Here is a 19023-nt window from a genome sequence, read left to right on the forward strand (position 1 = left end):
CCAATTACATGCCCTTGCACTACTTCCTTAAATCTGACCTCTCATCTTCTGTCCTGCCTCCCATATCTGACACAGGAATAATATTTGCTTTCTTTGTTCTATTTATTCAGCAACACAAGAAAGAAAGGAGAAAGAAAGAAAGAAAGAAAGAAAGAAAGAAAGAAAGAAAGAAAGAAAGAAAGAAAGAAAGAAAGAAAGATGTAACAGGATTTCAAAGGTAAGGTTTTTAAACTGTCAGGCACCTTTTACAATATTAAATTATATGAACGGTATCATGCACTAAATATCTTTCCTTTCTTTTTCTCTTTTTTTCAAAGTTGACGTAATTTCCACCCGTGCAATAGTTACCACCTTCATATTGATATTGTTATCATACCATTTTTACCATACTAAAATCATCAACAGCTGAATATAATAAAGTACAGTAATCTCACTCACTTCAAAAATATAATTTATCAGTCCATGCACATACACAAGTGCATTAGTAAAACTCTGAAATGTCTGTGTTTTTTAAATAAATTGCAGCTTTTGTAATGTTTCAAGTTAGAGAAAAGTAAAGACAACAATTTAGACATCTTTAGTTTCAACAACACCACCCCCAATGATAGCAATAGGGTAACCATATTCACACATAATATTCTGGATTCTGGGCACATGGAATGATCTCCCCAGACAGACCAGTCTGCTACCTAGTCTGTGGTCTTTTCAGAGCTGGATGAAAACTTTTTTATTCTCACAGATTTTTAATTCATTCTGGCTGAAATCTTGTTGCTTAGCATAGTAAATAACAAGTAAAGTAGAATTTACAGGAGAGTTCATTCACCAAAACTCACTCAGTGGTTTTACTCCAGTAAGCAACAGGATTTCAGCCTGTGTCTCAAATATCATGTTAATGAATATTTAGAACTTCTTATTGCTGTTGAGCTTAACATTTATTTGAATTTATGTAATTTTAAACTGTTTGCTTATTACGTTTTTCTATGTTATGGCTTTCAGTTCTATTTTGAAATGAGCTTCAGTTGTTGGATGGTACAAACATGAAATGAAATAAATAAATGAGCTGCAATTTAATGTTTACCAATAAACAAAGTGAAAAGCTCTGGCCAAGATCCTGTTGGCTTCTATGGCTGCAGAACGGCAATTACAGCTCTTTTGCCACCTGTCCATAGCACACCTGACTGTGCCCTGAATGAAAAAGTTGTTTTTACCTTGTGAATTACAGGCCGTCTCCAGTGCCATGGTGCTGGGATGCCCAGCCAAGAGACATTCCTCCCAGTAGTTTTCATTTAATACAGACTTCCCTGTGGGTTGCTTGCCTGTAACATAGCCTTGTTGTATCTAACACACAGCAAGGAGATGTGTCACACAACAGCTAGTGCCTCACTTGATAGCCCTACTCACAGAAATCTGATACAAGGTCTAGAACAATATTCCATCTATTTACTGAATGATTTACTATTTACTGTTTATGACCCCAAATGATCCATGGGGCATTTCCAGAACTATTCATCTGCAATCTGCATCTTATTGCAAAAGTGGCCCTGTCACTTCCAAGACCATAGATGGAACCCACAACTGCTGTAATTTTGAGTTGCCACTAGTCCTGTCATACTGCCTTTCAGCACTGTGTGGAAAAAATCCCTGCTACAGCAGTGGCTTTGGCTGCAGGCAGTCTGACAGACTCTTTAAGAGAAGGCAAAAAAAGTTTATATTCTTTTTATATCTTATGCAGCGCATCAGCAAAAGTCTATATACAGAGGGGATTCCCCCCCCCCCACTTACCCTGTCCTCTGTTGAGCAGGAAGTTATTTGCTAATACTGTATCCTGAAATGGCTTGCTTATTAAGCTAGTTCACAATATTGGCAGGAGCAAGTTCTGTGTGAATGGTCAGGCTTGATTAGATTTTTCTAATCATGCCCCACTGTTCTGAAGAGGCCTACGCTACCTTGCTCCCTGTTGCTACTGTAGCCATACCCTAAGTCTTTAGCATACGCTGATTTCATAGTTCTTATAGCTCAATGTTCTTATAAAAATAAGACTTAATTTCAACACCAATCCTGTATTTTCTGTCAACCACTATATTTTATGGGCAGGGTCTCAGGACTAGAATTCCCTAAATGAGGGAAGAAATTTATAGATTGTGAGGAGTTAAACAAGAGTCAGAATTCAGCTTGACATATACCATATTTTTCTGTCTATAAGATACTGCTTTTTCTTAAAATCACTACCCTAAAAAATTGAGGGGCATCTTTTACACGGAAGTAAGCTGATATAGCTGAGGAGAGAAGAAAACGGCACATACCTTACTTCTGTAAACAGGCTTCCTTCCACAAGGCTTAGTTTCCTACAGTCAGGAGACATAGCTTCCTCCAATCACGAGCCTTATGGAAGTGGCATCAGCTGATCCTGAACAAACCAATTGGAATACACCTCCTTGGAGGTGGAGCCTAAAGGGTCAAGGTTCAACAGAGACAAAATGTCCGATGTTCTGAGCCCAGAGGCTGAACCCTCAAAGCTATATTTTCTTAATTTCAGGGTTAGAAAATGGGGGGGAGCATCTTATAAATGAGGGCGTGTTATAAACAAGAATACAGTACAGTGGTGCCTCGCACAGCGAGGTTAATCCGTTCCGGATTAACCCTCGCTGTGTGAAAGCATTGTTGAACGGGGCAGGAAAAGCCATTGGAACGCATTAAACATGGTTTAATGCGTTCCAATTGGGCCGAATACTCACCGTTCAGCAATGCTTCCCTATGGCCGGTAGCCATTTTCGCGCCCTCCCCTCGCTTTACGAGGGCGAAAAACGCTGTGCCATTCTGTAGCCGCGGAACAGCTGATCGGCGGGTCGCAAAGCGAAGGTCAGTAAGCGAACCGCTTACTGCCCTTCGCTCTGCAATTTTCGCCCTAAGCGGACACCGTTTTGCGATAGCATTTGCGATCGCAAAACCGGCCTTGTAGAGCGAATTCATCGCTCTACGAGGCGCCCGTTGTGCGAGGCACCACTGTATGTGGCAGGTATTAACATCTTAGTTCATTCTATTCATATCTCTGGCCCTTCATATCTAAGGCTGGTAAAATATTCTACATAACAGTAAGTACACCAAGTAAAGCTATACAGAGGACCCCAGTATCCACAGATAATTACCGTATTTTTTCATGTATAAGATGCCCCCATGTATAAGACACCCACCACTTTTCTAACCCAAAATTAAGAAATCTAAGTGGGGCTTAGCAAAAGTATGGTAAAAAAGCAGGATGGCTTTGATCCCTGCCTTCTCCCTTTGTGCTAAGCCCCGCGTGGCTTAGGAAAAGGAGGGAGAAAGGGTTCAAAGCAATTCCACAACTGCACAATCATTTTGATCCCTTTCCCCCTTATACAGCCACGGGATTGCTTTGATCCTTCTCCCCTACTTTTGCTAAGCCCCATGGGACTCAGCAAACAGAGGGGAAAGCAGGGATCAAAGCCCTGCAGGATCACTTTGATCCCTGTTTTCCCCTCCACTTTTTTTCTCTCCTCAGCTTACTTCTGTGTATAAGACGACCCTCAATTTTTAGTATTAAGATTTTAGACAAAAGTAAAGTCTTATACACGGAAACATACGGTAGCTCCAAGCACTGCTGCAGAAGCTGACAAACATGGATTCTAGCAAACATTTTCATCCCCAAACCAGACACCTTTCCTGCCCTTGCCAATTATCTGGAAGGTATAGGGACAAAGCCTCCCCTGGGGTTTTAACACAAACCTGATTACCCAAAGGGAGGGCAGAGCACAGAGGCCGCCACCTTGGAAGAATCACTTACCTGCATGCTGAGATGTTTTCCAGCATGCTCTGAGACTTCAATTCAAAGCAAACTGGCTGGAGATGCCCCCATCCTGTTTCCCACCTAGATTGCCTGGCAGTGACTTTTTTTTTTAACCTCCTGGTAAACCAGCAGGCAGGAGGAGGAGCTGCCACCTCTGCCTCTGGGGAAAGAGCTTGCAAGAGGAGAGGCCTTGAGCAGCCATAGACCATGCTATGTATTCTTCATATCATGGTATCTCTGGCTCCCTCTGGTAAAACGTGATTTTTGTCTGCATTTTTCTTTTTAATACTTTTAATATTTAATTTAATATATGCTGGCTGCAGATAAATGAATCAGTGGATAAAGGGATCTTATTGTACTTAGCTTGCTGCTGATGGGGGGGGATTCAATACTGTAATTAATGTCTTCTGCCTTGGTCACATCTAAAATTCAAAAGATAAAACAGCAGAAATGTTTCAGTGAGAGTTTTTAACCCTAAAACTATAACCCAGCCAAAATTAATCTTACTTAGCTCTGAATAGATTTTGGTAGGAGAAAGGCAAGTGTATCCTCCATTATCTTATTGAAATCACTGAAATATAAAGGTACCATAGTGCTAGCTGCTTTTATGCCCCTAATGTCAACAGTTGCCCCAGGAATGCCCTCTGTACTTTTCTGTATCATTATTTTTGTACCAACATTTCTTATTTTGTTGTTTGTTTCAGTTGCTTCTTGGAACAATGGAAGAAATAATAACAACACACCCTGTGTTTTCAATGCTCATTAGCTGCTGCAATAAAACTTGAGTTAATTGTGTCTTCTAGGGAAAAAAGGGAAGAAAAATTCTTCATGGCAGTGTCACCATCGCACGTACAAACCCCATTTCAAAGCAGTGTCGTTTTTTCCCAAGCAGACTGCATTGAAAACGCGGCTAAGTCTCCTCTCCCTCCCCAATTCCTACTGCATGTTTTCTGCTGCCAACCAACCAACGGCAAGGAGCAGCCTTTGTTGTTCCTCTCCTCTGCCCATCGATTATCAACACCACAAAACCTACAGCTTGGCACTGGTGGCCAGACGGATATGCTAATTCCAGAGCACCCAGTTGCAGCCTTGGCATCCAAATGGCCTCTGTCTGCAACTTCACCTTCCATTCACCATTTTTGCAAAGAGGCTGGCAACTGACAGAACTTGTCTGCCTGCAATGAATTGGATGTCTGGCTTTTTGTATTTTGCATTTTTTAATGCTCCGTGTGTCTGTGAAAATAATATTTTCCCCCATCTCAGTCTATTAAGTCGTTGCTGTTCATCAGGGGAGGGGGAAGCAGGAGGAACCACAACAAATGCGCTGATTAAGAAGGCTGATAATCAACATAGCACTATTCACTGTGTAGTAAACTGTTATCTGGCAATTGCCCTACATGGTTCCACAGAGACTGATGTATGTCTATGGCTATTATTTGTATTATACACAACCTACCAAATGTTGGCTGCATGATATTATTATTATTATTATTATTATTATTATTATTATTATTATTATTATTATTATTATTATTATTATTATTATTATTATTATTATTATTATTATTATTATTATTGGCAAGTATGTTAAATTTTTAACCAAAGATTTTGGAATGCCTCCAGTTACTGGAATTTAGTACAGAAAGGAGGATGTCCTGATCTTGCTTCCTTATTCTTTTAAGTTCTTGCTTTAATTTTTGATACAGCATCATCACCATCACTATCACCATTAACTGAGCATAATTCAAAAAAATAATAATAATCACAATTTGGAACACAGAAGGTTCCCTCATGGTGATTCAGAGCTACAACTTCAGCAAAGCCTTGTTGGATTGGCAGCTGTTTTTCTTGGGATTTTCTTTCTAAGCCTTTTTAACTGGAGAAGCTTGAACATGGAGCCTTCCAATTCAACTCAGTACTTCAGATATGAACATTGGAGGGACAGGCACTTGCAATCTATATTCTTGGAACACTCTCTCCCCATAAACATTATGCTTTCAAACATCAAGGTGCTTTTGGGAAGAGAACTCATAGTACTATCAACAGAAATGCAATCTGTAGCTATTCTATCCTTTCTACCTAATAATATTTTTTGTAAGGGGAAAAAAGTTCTGAAGCAGCTTTGGGAAAACAGGAGGGTTACAACTCTCCCCCTTACGTGGTAAAATTCCATTAATATGACAGAGTGACTGCAGAATGAAAGCTTTGGCTGGAAGTACTTCAAAGTGTTAAATTTGAGCATAGGTTGATGGGGAATTGCCAAAATCCATTTTGGGATGAAAATGTGCCTTGAACCAGGCAAAATGCCACAAAGGAGTGTGAGTCATGTCACACATTAGGGCAAATCTGTATTTTTATCTCCTTACAACAGGATCAGAAATCTTTCCCAGCGAAGTGCCTGAATCATCAAACATACAATTGAAGCTACACTATCTCTCAACTGATTGGTCACAAAACAAAAGCAAGGTAATTTGCAAAATGTGGATTGAGGCAAGTTTATGTTAGGAGAAACAGTTTTTTCACTTGCTAAGAGTGCACAACTCTTAAATGTCTTGTTTAGCAAGGCTGTAAGGCTCACTGTGGTGTAGTAGTGGATAGAGTGATGGACTAGGACTCAGATGGCCTGGGTTCAAATTCCAGCTCAGGGATGGAAACTCACTGTGGGTGTAGAAGTGATGAAACTACTCCTCAAATATTTCACTGCTCTTGAAAGGGTTGCTATAAGTTTATTCTGACTTGATGGCACATAAGACCGACATAGAGTTCTGATTAATCTTTCATCTAGTTAAACCATACAGAAAGCAAGGATTGGGGGAAGAAGCAAAATGGTACTGATTATATGTAGCTGCTACTTCAACACATTCAACAGCCATGGCATGCTATGGGCACAGTTGTGAGGATTAACGGATAAAAGATAGTGAAGGATTGGCAATTTTAAGTTTCCGAACATACATTTGCTTGCATTGGCAAAAATAACCAAGAAACACTTGCCCCCCCCACTATTAATCTGTGGTTATCAAAGACCCAGCACCTGCATTCCTCCAAAGACAAAAGAGAGAGAAAATAAAGATCATGTTTTAAAGGGGTCAGGTACCAGAAAATGCAACAAGAATCAGAACTTTTAATTTTGCTACGAAGACTCAACCTGCCCCACTTCAAAGCTGCTGCTGCTGCTGAAATATGTAATGGTACACATAACTGTAAGTTAAGGAGTAAAATAATAGCTCATGGCTATGAATTCTTCATTTTATAGAGAGTTACAGCTAAAACACATATTCAGGTAGATATGCATATTTCCAAAATTAGACCTGCAAAGGAAGGCAGTGTTTATATTTCAGCGATTATTCTAATAAGTCATGCTTCTGCATTTTACAATCTTTTACAGTCAAACATTTTTCTGTTACTTGAAAGACTACTTCTAGATATAGAATGATTATTTTATATAGTGAGGCACTGTTGTAGATGTGTCTTCAAGTCAGACCAAACCTATAGCAACCCTAGTGGGATTTTCCAAGGTAAGTGATATATTTAAGGAGTAGTTTTACCAATTCCATAACCACAGCGAGTTTCCATGGCTGAGAGGGGGGGATTCATACCAAATCTTCTTAATCATAGTTTGTCACGCCACCCACTACACCACACTGGGTATGCCAGTGAAGACCTTAGATACAACTAATTCTGTGGATAATGAGTGGCCCCTTTAGCATTCCTCATGTCCCCCGGAGGCCCCCCATTTGATATATATATTTTTATTGGGGGGAAATTAGTCTCACAAATGCCTGTGTCCTTTATTGCCCTATTCCGTGGAACCTCCAAAAGCCCTGTCCCTTCATACCCACATTTTAAAAAAGTGTTTCATCACTAGGGGCACAAGGTGGGAGGTTTCAGTTAAAAAAACACACCAATTTTGTACCTGTGTAGTCTGGGGCAAGCTGCACAGTTCCATAGACCCCCTAAAATATGGGAATGTTAAGCACTTCAAGACCCTCAAAAGGGTTGCCAGAAGTTGAAATCAACTGGATGGCATGTGAAAAATTATTATTAAAAGGAATTGAAGGAGGGTTACTTCAGTGCTTGAGTCTGGACATCAATGTGTGACTGACAGAAGGGGGAAGAAAGGATGTCTTTTATTTAAAGCAACGATTGCAAGAAAGAACTACATAACTGAACTTGTGCTAAGTCTCATGCCCACATGTACGCAGAACAAAAGTAATACTGACTTCACTCAGGGTCACTTTAAGGATTATTCACTTAATGAAGGAAAATGTGTTGTTTTCTACAAGCAAGCAAGTGACTTTGGCCATATTACTTCTGGTCTACAAGTCCCACTGTGTGTCAGTTTCTGGGAGCTGTCATCCAAAATAGCCATTTCTCCAATCTCTGCAAAAAACAAAACAAAAAACACACCCACCTTTCACAATGCTGTTAGCAATGATAATGTATACAGTATAATAACAGCAGTGATGGAAGTAGAAATGCTTCTACACTCTCTTCACCCATCACAACTTGATACTAAAGAGTGATATGGTACATCATTCCACAGGAAGTGTGGCCGTCTGCTGCCAGCTTCATTTCCCAGAGTGGCTTCAGATGATGAGAGCCTCTCCAGTTTTAATCATACAGAAGAAAGTGACGATAGGATTACAATGGCTTACATGAAATTCTGAAAGTAAACTGTAGGGGCTGGGCTGTATTCTGGACATCTGAAGACTTGCCCTTCCATAAATGTGATACATTTAAGGGGAAGTGCACATTGGTATGTACAAAGAATAGAGAACTGCTAAGTTGGCATATAAGAAGTGTTATCTGAAAATCATTAAAACTTACAGAATGATCCAAATCATTCTGAAATTATTTGCTGGATTGGTACAGGCAGCAAGCACATGACAAATTTTATAAAGCAGAAGGTGAAGGCTGCATGTAAACTACAGTAAATATCCAAAATTTGATGAATGCTGTCATTCACATACAGTACGAACACTGACAATCTTAAATAAATTTAATTAAGTAAAGGCATTAAACCACTTTTAATTGTTTACAAAAAGAACTGTTCATCAACAAAAATGTTTTTACTTTCTCAGCTACCTGCCATTTTACTAAATTTATTAAGCAGAAATAAACTATCGTACTACCAATTCCTCCACATAAGCACCTCTTTAAGAAATTAACATAAACATAATTTACAATTTAACAAGCAGAACCTGCCATTTATTACTATAAAGAAATGGCTTACCTGCCAATCTCTATTATAGATAAATAGGATGGTGAAACTATCAATCAAGATTTCACAAAACTTCAGATTCATCAATTAAAATTAGCCTCCATCTATCAACTATCATGGCAATCCTATACATGACTTCTCAGTCCCAGAAGGTTAAATAAGGCTTATCCACTTGAAGGTGGATATTAAACACCATTGAAGCCAGCAGGATCTCTTTTCAAGTAAGGCTGCTTTGTCAGCTCTTTTGCAGCCCTATTTTATAAAGTACGTATGTGCAGAAAATAAGAAAATACAGAACTGTGAAAGTAACAATAAATATGGAATCTGTATTTTTCAAGAACAGTATTTGATGAACCGACAAAAAAAAAAAAAAGATTTATTTGCATGCACGTAAAAAAAATGCTGTGCATTCCTGAGTGGCCACTGCAACAGGGCCTAGCTCAGACAGAGTAAGACAAAAAACCAATTGTACCTGAACCATTTGTTTGGGGGCAACGTTGTTTTTCAGCCTGTGCAGCTGAAGAGCTAAAGACAGGGGCTGAATTCTAAGCAGTCAATGAAAGGCAGTGCCAACCTGGCAGCAATTCACATATTCAAATGGCTTCCTTGGCCATTTCAGTCTGAGGCACCAATATGAGATTAAGCCAGGAGCTCACTAATTTACTGATGCAACCTTCCCACCAAGTGAAACCTCTTACTGGAAAACAATCCCTGTTCTGCAGAAAGCCCCTTTCAAGTAGATTCAGAAAGGGAGAGTCACTGTTTGCATTTAAATGGGGGCATTAAAACGCGAGACTTGGGCACGTCTTGATGTATCTGTAAGGATAATCTCTGAACTACAGTTATGAGAGGACTACCAGATGAACTGATTTTTGTGAGGAGAACTAATATTGTCAACAACACAGGAGGGGAAAAATGTTTTCTGACATCAAAAGCAATAAAATATACATTTCCAGTTAAGCTTAAACTGCTCAGAAGCAACTGCCGGTGTTTGGTAGGCTGCCATCCTACCATTTTCCTCTGTGTGGCCTTTAACAGTTTCAAAATGTAGCTGTCCCCCCCTCCCAATTTCAAATCCCCTTAGCTGATCCAAAATGAAAGTTCAGTTGTGTTTAAAAGCCGTGTTTGTTTTTTCTTCCAGGAGCCCCTTTTTCTCACCCAAAGACTTACATGAAAGGCACAGTCCCATTACTGTATTACACTTCTCAAAAATCTTTTCTCATGGAAGGTTTTTCTTCCTCCCTCAAGATGATGTCAAAAACAAAACATTCTCCCAATTAATGTGTCCATTTTTAAAAAGCACATGATTTATCTTTTCTTTTAAGACCACAACACGAATTCCTCCCACTCCCCCACAGTTAAGCACCAATGAGCTCAGGATGTAAACCTGCAAGAACTGAAATCCATCGTGACATCAACAGCATGGAGATTAAGCTCCTGCAAAGCTGCCAGTGAAAACGACAAATGTCGCCTTTTATTCCTCGCCTTTTATTCCTCGGCTATCTCTTCTTAGAAGAGGAGAAATGGAAGAAACACGGTATACAGGTGAGCAGTGCCCTCTCACTGTCTCTGGATGTACTGACATTTCAAGCAGCTGCTGCTTAGTATGAGCAAAAGGAAGGCGGAGAGGCTCCAGAGGGAGGGAAGGCAGGGATGGGCAACTTGGCATCAAGCCATGTCCTCCATCTTAGTCTCAGCTGGTACCAAGCTCCCAAGGAACAAAGCGTCTTCAGGCTGCGCCATCATATATTCATGGCCAAGAAGAAATATACAAACCAGCCCGTTTGAATTCCTGACAACCATAGAAGAATGGTGCGGAGGCATGGCAATTTTTTTTCCAGCCAGCCTCTACTGACCTATAAACCCTTTGTGACTGGAACAAATGCAAATTGAGCTGACTTGCTTCAGAAACTACTGAAGGGCATTCAGACTGAGTTGTGTCTAACAGGCTAACAATAACCCACTGTCCCACCCATGCAAAATACGCAGCCTGGGAGAGGGAGGCCAGCTTCAGAAAAGCTCTTGAGGAAGACACAAAACCAGAGCATGTTACAGAGGGGAAACAGCACCTCCATCCATATTTCTCATGATGGCAGGGTCTTGCAAGAGAAAAGAAATGAGTGCCCAAGTATGTTTTGAATTCTGGTTTCACGGAATCAGAATATTCAAAAAGAAAAAGCTATTCTTTCTTTGTATTCGCGAAGGCTTTCACGGCCGGGATCTAATGGTCTAATATTCTTTCTTTTTTTGTTTTCACATAAGAGCAAATACGAAGTCATTTTAAAAATAAAAACAAAAACATATAAGGTGAGTACAACACTCCCTCCAAATGCTCCGTTCGGTGTGCATGAGGACCGGCTCACTTGTGAAGGATATGCAAGGCTTGGAAAAGTTGCTTTTTAAAAAACTACAGCACTCACAACGTTTGGGGACCACAATTCTCAGAATCTCCAGCCGACAAGACTGAGGCAGACCAGCCAAGGGGGACCAGGAAGGAAATTGCCACTACTGTAGTTGTCAACAGTGTGTCTCACAACCGGTGTGCCCGGGTTAACAGTGGAGACCGCCACACTGCTGCCTTAAATGGGAATTAAGAGTTTTTGGATCTTTATTTAAAATAGCATGCTTCATTCTCCTGATGCTTCACTCTTCTCTTCTATGACGTTTCAAACTGTTGGGCTAGATCAGTTTATTTATACTATTGTTGTACTTAATTATTGGAATTTTTACAACATGTTTACTTCCTGCTGCTACAGCTCTTTAATTGCAACTGTAGCAGTTCACAGTATGTTTTTTAATATGTAACCATTACCACAGTTTAATGGCTATACTATCAACTAGCCAGCAATATGTGGGGCACAGTATTGGGCAAAAACTATATGTCAATGCGCAAACAAGTGAAGGAAGTACCTCTACTGATAAGCATTGCTCTTTTCCATCTTCCTTTCCCACATATCTAGAAATCTTCAGTTCTGTTGAACAGCTCCAGCCATTCCTTGCAGCTTCTCCTTTTGCCTGGTGTCCCCTCCCAAATCCTTTTTTTTTTGGGGGGGGGGGTCCTGTGGCCACAAGATATGTAGTGGCCACTACCTTAGATGCCTTTTTTTAAAAAAAAGGCCTTTCTCTTCAGGCAAGCCTTCCCTCAGTAACTACAATAGCTACCTGTGTGTGATCTTTAGATAGATTGTTATGCATTACTGCTTTGAGTGGATTTTTAGTATTACTTGTGTGCTATATATGTGGCATTTTTAAAGCAGTAATGCATAGCAAGCTACCTAAAAATCACAGACAGGCAGCTAGTTATATATTTGTATACTTATTGATCTTTGCCTTCATATTGCCTGTTAATGATGTAAGATGCCTCTTTATTCATTGTTTGTAGTTTTAAATATTGTCTTTTAATGATGTTAACCACCGTTGTATACTCATTTTCAACTTTAAATATTGTCTTTCATTGTTGTAATCCACCTTGGGTCCTTTTTCAAGGAGAAAAGCGTGGTAAAAATATTTTAAATAAATAAATTTGTGAAGACAGGTCTACCAATGGAAGAGACAATCCTGTACAGAACTGTTATGCTTCTGAATAACATTGAAAAAGGTTGTGCTCTTTATCTTTTTCTTGTGAACCCTTCTGGCTGAATGGCTTTTGGAGAGATCCAGAAATACAATTAAGGTGTTAAGCCTTGAACTGCACAACAGAACGCAGCCCCCTCCCCAATGCAAGGTACTGTAGCCTAAATCTTAGCAACCATCATTACCCATTTTAGAAGTCCTATGCAGGCAACAAACATTAGGCACTTTAATGAGGCTCTTATGAAGTGCTCTGTATTCCTGTTAGGGCTATGTTCTGCTTGGTTGGTAAGTTGTCTTACAAGTGTGGTTAACACATATTGTACAAGTTACAGTACTTTTAAAATATCTCTGCAACAGTCATGCTGACCAGAGTAATCTGTGATCTGTATACTAGACAGTAATTTCTCCAGGGTCTTGCTTAATACAAAGCTCTCCCCATCCCTTGAAAATAGTTCTGAGCTGATATAATTATTTTCTTGCACGCTCATTTTCAAAATCTCTGATTTTGACACTTTTGGCACTTATTTGGAACATATTCATCCTATGTCAATGCTATCCAACATTCCTTGGCTGCTGCTGCTTCATCCCATTGGCCATTACCTACATCAGTTTGTTAATGACATCACATTAATAATAGCTAACACTGAGATTCTCCTACACAAATCACACGGGTTCACTTGAGCAAGTGTGGCTCTGGACAGTGGGTGCAAAAAAGTACCAAGAAAGATCATCAAAGCAGCAGAGGATACAGAACAGTACTAAAAACAACTGAAATATTTGTTGAGGAAATGTTGGCAGTTTGTTTTTTAAAGCATCTGTCATGTGATCAATATGCAAAACTGCATTGTCAGCACATTTGTGCCTATAGGCAATTGTAATTAAAAATAATACATTTGAGGTGAGTCTGTTAGTTAGCAAACTGTTCCGTTGATGACTTGATTTTAAAGCCCTATTAATCTCCATAACCTTTGTAAAAGAAAAACAAAACTTTTGAAGTTACCACCAAATTTCCACAAGTTAAATCCTACTGACGTTAATGAGATGTATATACAAATTCATGATTTTAAAAAAAAAGTCTTCATTCTCTATAATGTTTAGAATTAGGAACATATGGCAAGCTCTCCTGGATCAGTCGCAGGAACAGTCCAGCCTTCTGTTTCCAGCAGTGGCCAGCCAGGTCCTTTTGGAAAGCTTCCAAAAAGGATATAAACGCAAAGGGATATTCCAAGTTTATGATACCAATGTTGTACTGATTCTTTAAATATATAAATATATATTTACTGATATATTTATATATTTAATTAATTATATTTAATATAATTACTGATGGTAATTTGAGTGTGTGTGTGTATGTGTGTGTGTGTGTGTGTATGTATACACACACACAAACACATACTCAAATTACCATCAGTCTTCATAACACTGAACATAAAATGTATTTATTTTCACTATATAGACTGCCATCCGCTTTTACACTTCCTAAACAACTGTATAGCAGAACATGAGTTAACATGTAATCTTGTACACAGTTACCAGTGACTTAAGCCACATTGCAGGGCTTTAATTTCTGACAAGAGAAGCACGGCACTCAGTAGGACTGACTGTTCATAAAAACCAAACCACCGATTAAAACAAAAGCACAGGAAAGGAAAAATGAGGTAAGTAAAACAACTAGGAACATTATTTCAATAAGAAGGATGTTACAGAGTTCCATTTCAAAAGTAACATAATAAATGGTAATGACATCGTCTGTGATGGGTTCATGAATAGCGCACTCTATTTCAGAACATATTCAGCTTACTTATAAAAGTTATTTTCAAAAGCGTTTGAGGCACTTGAACAGCAATTATTCAAGATTTATGGGATTCTCTCTTATACAGTCCATACCATCTGAAGAGTGTGTAAATAATACATATGTTGCCATGAGTAGGCAGAGAGAAGATGCACAGGTTGTTAGATGGCCATGTTTTAGGCTAACCTTCCTCAAACTAGCATTTGCCCAGTATGTTCAAATCCAAACATCTGCTTCCAGCCATTGGGTTGTGGGGTTTCTACATGTTTGGAAAATGCCAAGGAGGAGCAGGCAGCTTACTACAGTGCTAAGAGTGAGAAATGGTGTGAGGACAGAGTGTTAAGAACCTCCTCTTCTGTGTCATTTTCTCCCTTCCACAGATGTGTTAACAACACTGTACAAAGGAAAGGACAAGGGGGTTCTGCCCAGAGACTCTAGGTCTGGTCAGATATTTACTTTGTTCAGCAAAAGGCAATGTGGTAACAGTAGAGTTATCACATTACTCTTACTCTGCACAAAATAAACTAAAGCTTGGTTGCCCCACCCAACATGTACCACAAGTGGGTTCATGGCAGCAAGCAATTTTTGGAACATACAAACAGGAAGTCAAAATCTGGGACAGAACTAAGAACTGAAGCATAGCCATTTTTAAAACCATTGGTTGCAGGAAGAGTTACACAACATTAAGCAAAAAAATGATCATCTGTGGCCTCACCATATCAAATCTGAAGCAGCAAATACTACTCTGATGTGTACTCGGATTAGAAAGGGTCTGAAATGGACCACAGATCCAGGGAGAGACCGAACACAGAACTAATTGGCTTGGATGGTGGATTTTCCACTTATTCATGAGGGGATTTAATAAGGTGATGCTTACACTTCATCTCGGTCAGAATGTTGTCAAAGCGGCTTCCTTCTGAGCAGACATACAAGTTCGCACTGTTCTTTACATATCTGACAAGAGAAATAAGTGTAATTGTCATGAGGATACGATTCAGCCAAAGTCTGAATCAAGAGAAGAATCAGATGGCTTTCATTAATTTATTCATTCACTCATTTTTATTACTTGTACCCTGCCTTTGTCCACAAGTGGACCAAAGGTGACTTACAATATTAAAACACATAACATTAAAAGCTTAAAATCCCATAATTTATTACAATACTGAAAAACCAATATCCTAATTAAAATTGGTACATAAAAAACAATGTTAAAGAATTTTCAAAGCACATTAAAAACATGAAAAGGCAGAACAGCCCCACTTTTAAAGCCCCCTCAAAGGCAGCCAGTTACTGAAAAGAAGCTTGCCTGAAGAGAAAGGTCTTTGTCTGGCAGCAGAAGGAAAGCAAAGAAGGGGTACATCTTGTTGGAATGACTGCAACCTTCGTACACTGTTGTTAAGAGATTTTGACAGGGAGGGATTTTTCTAGGCTGGTGTGACTGTCAATCAGTCCAGTCACCAATTCTTCCCTCTGTTCCTCAGATTTTGAAAAGAGACACACCTCTCTACTCAAGTCCTTTTTCCCATTATTTTTCAGTCAGTCTCTTAGTCTGTTAAATTTGGTTAAAGTCAGTCATGTAGTTAGCTATGTAGTAAGTAAATTGAACTTTTAGTTCTTTTTCTTACCAGTGTCTCTGAGTGAGTTATTGGGACAGTAAATGCCATTTGATGAGAACAAACAATAAGGGGTGGTCTATTGAGGGGAGACTTGTAGCTAATTCTGCCTATTTGGTCTCCGAACCTTTTTCCACTGCACAGTCAGAGGTTTTTAAGCCAATAATGTTCATACTCTGCCAAGAAATTTAACCTCGTGTGGGAGGGAGTTACACAGCTTGGGAGTGAGAGACAATTGATTCTATATCCCCTGAGGTGAAACCTGACATTACCACAACTTTAGTTTAACTTTTTGAATCCACACAGTGCCTCCCAAGACAGGAGCCAGCCAAGATCCCCTAGAGCAGTGGTCCCCAAACTTGGGCCTGCAGATGTTCTTGGACTACAACTCCCAGAAGCCTTCACCACTTCCTCTGCTGCCCACGATTTCTGGGAGTTGAAGTCCAAAAACATCTGGAGGCCCAAGGCTGGGGACCACTACCCTAGAGTGTCTGTGGCTGACAGGGCTATGTGCCACCTGCATGGCCTGGGACAAGCTTCATGGTCCCAAAGCTCTACCAGAAGGAGGGACTGGCTGGTGAACCACTCCTGTGTACTTTATACATAGAAAACCCTGGGAGGGTTGCCATAAGTTGGAATCAATTGGACTTAATATATTTATTACATTTTTAAAATTCCAGAACAGCTAGCTAGGATGGTTTTTAGAGCTTAATGTCTCATCTTTCCAAATTCTGCAGTGCCCAGCCATTTTCGCTGCATTTTTAAAAGACTCAAAGCTTCCCTTTTTTGTTTTCTCTGAGAAAGGTCAGGATGTGAGATGGGTTGGCCCAAGGTCATCCACTAAATTTTATAGCTCTGTAGAAACATGAGACTGCAGCTTCCAAGTCTCATTCAAACACCCTATCCTAACCACACATGCTTTCCACTTTACTCTTTGGATGTACTGGAGCCAAGACTGAAGAGCCATCAGTGATGGTTGTCTGACAGAGATCGACTGAGGTAATGTGGAGGGGCTGGTTTGGGGCGGCCTAAGTTGCCCACCTTGACCAGTTTTTCCCACAGATAAATAGAGTTTAGATTCCCCTTTTTATGAAACCTCTGCAAACAGAGCAGGTCTAAGATCCCCAAGGCAGAAGTCGCACTGGCGGCAAATTAAAAGGGAACAGAGGGAATTAAATTTAGGCATGCTTGGTCATGTGTAGTACAAGGGGAGGGTGGGGCTCCTGCCTAAACTGTTCAGCTTTGGAATATTCTGTAATGGTCCTCTGCACAGGAGTAGAAACTCCCTTTGTGTAATTCACAGAGACCATGCAGAAGAACTTACTGTTGTATCACAAGCCATGTGACTCATTGTAATAGATAATGTCTACAATGATCTGTTCCCGGAAGTCAATTCACTTTGAAAAGTTGTGGTGTTTCTGCTCAACTTACATAAGCGTGCAAGATAATTTTGACCCCAGATTTTTAAATATGCTTTGACACTTCTATTAGTAATTGGAATTTGGATAGATGCAGATGTGTATTATTTACTACTCAGATTTTATTATTTATCTGCATGATCACCTTTATCACAACAATCTCCAAGCTGTGTACTTGGCTATCTTCTTCCCTATTTATTGCTCACAACAAATGCCTGAAGTAGATCAGGCTGAAAAAAGATGGACTAGCCCAGTGGTGGCGACCTTTTTGGTGCCATAGGTTCGCCATCACTGGACTAGCTGAAGGTCACCCAATGAGTTTCATGACTTAGTGTCACTTGAAGCTGGATCTCTCATTCCAATCAGATTTTTATCTATAAGAAACAAATGTATTTCAGAATTAACTCATTAATATAGTTCAGTTTCAGTTCACAACCACCATTCTTATAATTTACTATATCAGGTTTGTGGCAATTAACTTAATATGTTCACTTAAAACACTTTTCAATGACTATTTACTTCAACTTTGGTAAAACCAAAAATTTCAGTGACTCAGGATGAATATATTTTTCAGACAAAAGAAGAGGAGCAAGTTGTCTGAACAAACCTTCTTAAAGTCTCTCTCTCTGTTTTTATTTCACATAGATTTCTGCTGTTCCTATGAATTCCTGAAGTCTATTGATTTTGTGGATATAAAGAAAAAGAAAGGTTACTTACCTGTAACCATGGTTCTTCAAGTGGTCCTCTGTGAATGCACACAAATGGGTCTTTTCTGCACCTGCGCTGACATTCTCTGGATATTCCAGAGCTAAAAGTAACAATTTTACTTATCGGCCAGTTGGATGTCACAGTAGGAAAGATGCCAACACAGTTCTGCCAAATCCACCTTCATTGTGTACCCTTACATCTAGCCGGTAGTGCTTTGCAAAGGTGGATGGCATGGACTGTGTTACTGCACGGTAGATGTCGAGAATTTCGGTTCTATGCTGGAATGCAGCCGAGGTGGACAGCGCTCTAGTGGAATACGCTTTTAGATGATTAGATGGTGACTCACCTGACAGTTGATAAGCCATAGATACAGTCTGGACTATCTGTCTAGAGATGGATTAGCATAAAGCTGGACCTTCATTATGAGGACCATGAAAGCATACAAAAATCCTGTTAGTTAGTCTGAAGGTCCTGGTAGTGTCCAGACCAAGTGCCTTACATCGATATTGTGGAGCATGTGCTCTAGAGGAGATGGTGGCGATTTGAAGAATGATGGTAACATGTTAGTTAGTTAGGCATCCTTCAGTCTCAAAAGACTATGGTAACGTGCTCTGTATGGAGGACTTGGAACAGTGTCTAGTATGGCTGAGAAGGCCAATTCGAGAGTGACAATTCCTTCCACACTGAAGACAAATGTAATCTGTCCCCTGTCCAGCTCCCTGATTTTATTGCTTTCGTGACTGCCTCTTTGCCTCGGCCTGCTGGACAAGGGTCTCTTCAAATTGGGAGAGGCCATGATGCACCACTTGCCTCCAGGCTGAATGCTCATCTGTTCCCATCTGTTGAGGTCCATTCCTAAGGCCTTCAGTTTCCGCTCGCAGATGTCCTTGTAT

General features: G+C 39.9%; 2 long non-coding RNA genes across 4 annotated transcripts in view; one reads left to right on the forward strand and one right to left on the reverse strand.

Annotated features, from left to right (window-relative positions):
• Window positions 1-5072, forward strand: part of LOC110074998 (uncharacterized) — a 40161-nt gene extending 35089 nt beyond the window's left edge. For both annotated transcript variants that reach the window (XR_013545607.1, XR_013545606.1), the window contains 2 exons: window positions 111-217; window positions 4510-5072. This is a non-coding gene — a long non-coding RNA (uncharacterized LOC110074998). The remainder of the gene's footprint in view (window positions 1-110; window positions 218-4509) is intronic.
• Window positions 5073-5368: 296 nt separating this feature from the next.
• The window catches only part of LOC144589476 (uncharacterized), a 57007-nt gene continuing 43352 nt past the window's right edge, over window positions 5369-19023 (reverse strand). Inside the window, exons 3-4 of one of the 2 annotated variants that reach the window (XR_013545609.1) lie at window positions 9039-15345; window positions 7910-8185 (exon numbers count right to left, since the gene is read on the reverse strand). This is a non-coding gene — a long non-coding RNA (uncharacterized LOC144589476). Of the gene's footprint in view, window positions 8186-9038; window positions 15346-19023 lie in introns of both variants that reach the window. The other variant, XR_013545612.1, reaches the window with a different exon arrangement.

This window comes from Pogona vitticeps, chromosome 5 (genome assembly GCF_051106095.1).
Source record: "Pogona vitticeps strain Pit_001003342236 chromosome 5, PviZW2.1, whole genome shotgun sequence".
Classification (NCBI taxonomy): Eukaryota; Metazoa; Chordata; class Lepidosauria; order Squamata; family Agamidae; genus Pogona; species Pogona vitticeps.